We start from the raw sequence: 2855 nt of genomic DNA on the forward strand, positions 1-2855 counted from the left end.
GTGCATGCACGCTGCCATTGGGGACAATGGACCTGAGCATACGCGGATTTTGGTATACGCACGGAACACATCTGGAACACATCCCCCGTGTATACCAAGGGCCGACTGTACCTCAAATACAGTTATACATATAGAACAGAATATACAGAAGTCTTGATCTATGTTGGGGTTGCTTTGCTGGATTCACAGTGTCAATTGAGATTAATATAAATGGGGGCGCCAGTTTCATAGGGAATCACTGGAGACCAGAGATAGGTTTGAATGGAAAATAAGTAACTACAAAGTTAGTGATTTTGCTCAATCTATCAACACTTTCAGAGGTTTAAAGCATAAAGTATAAGACCTTATCTTTTCAACACTAGAGAAAACCCTTCTTTCTGTATAAATGACTCCATGTGCTCAGTCCTTTCTAAAGCAGGCAGAGGCTACCCTTTGAGTTGCACAAAGATGCCAAGATTCCAGCTTCTTCTTCCTATTTCTCAAATGATGGTAGGCTTCCAGGTACTTTCTCCCCATCATGCCTGCTGTCTAAGCAGGTAAAGGAAACCCATACCTCCCAGCCTTTCACAGATAAAAATTGGTACACATGTGGCTAAGCAGCATCAGAGTGTGGTCAAGACAGCAAAAGTTATAACTGGGAAGAACACAAAAACTTACAGCAGTTTACTTTTGCTTGAGCCTACTGGGAAGGAAGCAAGATTCCTTCTCCCACTCCTCTCCCCCAAATTAATTGAATGCAAACTACCTGTACACATTGAACTCAGTTTGCACCAATGGTAGTGAGCAAAGGAGAAAAATGGAAAGAGGAGAGAGAAACTGAAACAGTGTAAAAGCAGCTGGAAAAGTTAGGTGATAGAGGATTAATCAGGACCATCTTTGCCAATTCAGGACATCTGGAGGGTATGGAAACACCTCCTTCCAAATAATGGCAAGATTTAAATTTCTTCATTACTCTCATTCACCACCTCCTAAGGAAGCAAAAGAATCTCCTTCAGACACCAAGACAGCAGTTGCTTTCTCCACTCTCCCAATCAGGCAGCTAAAAGGAACCCAGTCCAATCAGTTTTTCTTATAATTCAAAAACTCCATGCAGCATCACTGTCTTATCTACTCTCCTGCCTTGCTAAAGGGCTGGAAGACCTATGCCTTGAGGGTGAACCTTTCATTTATTCATTTGTTTACTGAGAAATATTGTAAATTTGAAATGTTGTAAATTGAGCCAACACAAAATTTGCCAGTATTAAATGCCTGTTGTTATATTAATCTGTGGTACTTTTAGAATAAAGATTTGGCCAGTTTTCCATACATTTTTAAAAACCAAGTTTAGCATTATTTTTTTTTAAATTCTACTCCAACTTTTAAAATGCAACCCAGATTCCAGTTATGATGAGAAGGGGAATTGAGGATTTTGTGGGTGTTTACTTATTTATAATTCACCGAGAAATATCAATTCTGTCTAAATTCACTATCAATTCACTATCAAAACTGGAGGCAATTAAATATTGTTGCTGACATCCTGGAACATGATCTAAAGGTAAACATTTGTAGGAAAAAAACAACCCTAAACATATCATGAATTCAGTGTAAAAAAAAATACTACAGTTTTTGCCCAATGTGAAGAAGGCTTTCATGGCTGACATCTATCATTTTTTGTGGGGTTTTCAAGCTATCTGGGCATGTTCTGGAAGGGTTTATTCCTGATGTTTTGCCAGCATCTGTGGCTGGCATTTTCAGAGAATGCTAGCATGGAAGTGATTTACATGTTAGTCTGTGGGTTTGTTTTTGAATGGCAAGGCCTCAGGGTGTCTATTTAATTAGTGATCCACCAGTCCTGAAAAACACTAAAACCCAGCAAGTGCAAATGAAAACAACCCAGGGTTGGTGTGTGTGTGTTCCCAGCAGACAATGGATCTACCCCCAAAAGACATCTCTCTCTGCCTAAACATTTCTAGCCCGTCCTATATCAAATGATAAAATGCACAGTTCAATAAAATGAAAACTAAAATCATGATCTCACTATCATTGAGAGCCTTGGATGAACACCTTTAACTTGATGTAAACGTAAGACCAATATTGGTACTGTCTTCCAAGGAAAGGGCATCCCACAACCAGGGTACAACAATCAAAACTTTGTCCTAAGACAGCTCCAGCAGTCCTTGTGTTTTACTTGGATATATTCTGGACACAGTCTTTGGACGTATCCAGTTTTGGACCAGAAGCTCAGGCTAGTTCCTTGGTAACAGTAAATGATTCAGAGTTTACCTATGTACCATCACAATTTCACACAGTGAAAAACAATGCAAGAAGTCAGAGCAGCTCCCATCTTATCATGTGACTGTCATTGTTTGTGACTTATTAGCAATACTCTTCTGTTGGCTCTATATGCTTTCATACAAACACATTATATCAAGCTCTGCAAGAATTCTGAAAGCTACTTATTCAACTCAAATATTTGCAAGAAAAAGTGATAAATTCCAAACTTTTCAAAGTTAACTGCTGTAACCCAGGATCCAGTCCTCCATGACCCTTGATATCAAATTAATATCAAAAAGGAAGGTTGCCAGTGCGTAGCCATCAGGGGGCTCCCCAGCACAGGAAACCAGCCATACCATATTAGGACATCTGGATGGCTCAGCATGGGAGAAGGCACTTGGCCAAGATCACTCCAGATCGAAATCATCATAATCCCTTCACTAAGGGAATAATGATGGTGAGCTGGACTTGGAAATTGTTTGCATACAGCAGACAAAGAGAGTTTCCTTATGGCCATGAAAGCCTTTTTGTCTGAGGACATTCATACTGATTGTCTGTGTGACACACCCCATTCGTCTCCCCTGGGAAAGTCACTTAAGCCA

The 2855-nt window shown here is 39.9% G+C and overlaps 1 protein-coding gene across 1 annotated transcript in view; it reads left to right on the forward strand.

Annotated features, from left to right (window-relative positions):
- Positions 1-2855, forward strand: part of RPAP1 (RNA polymerase II associated protein 1) — a 77792-nt gene that overhangs the window by 4482 nt on the left and 70455 nt on the right. The gene's annotated exons all lie outside the window — the stretch shown is intronic.

Source organism: Sceloporus undulatus, chromosome 1 (genome assembly GCF_019175285.1).
Source record: "Sceloporus undulatus isolate JIND9_A2432 ecotype Alabama chromosome 1, SceUnd_v1.1, whole genome shotgun sequence".
NCBI lineage: Eukaryota > Metazoa > Chordata > Lepidosauria > Squamata > Phrynosomatidae > Sceloporus > Sceloporus undulatus.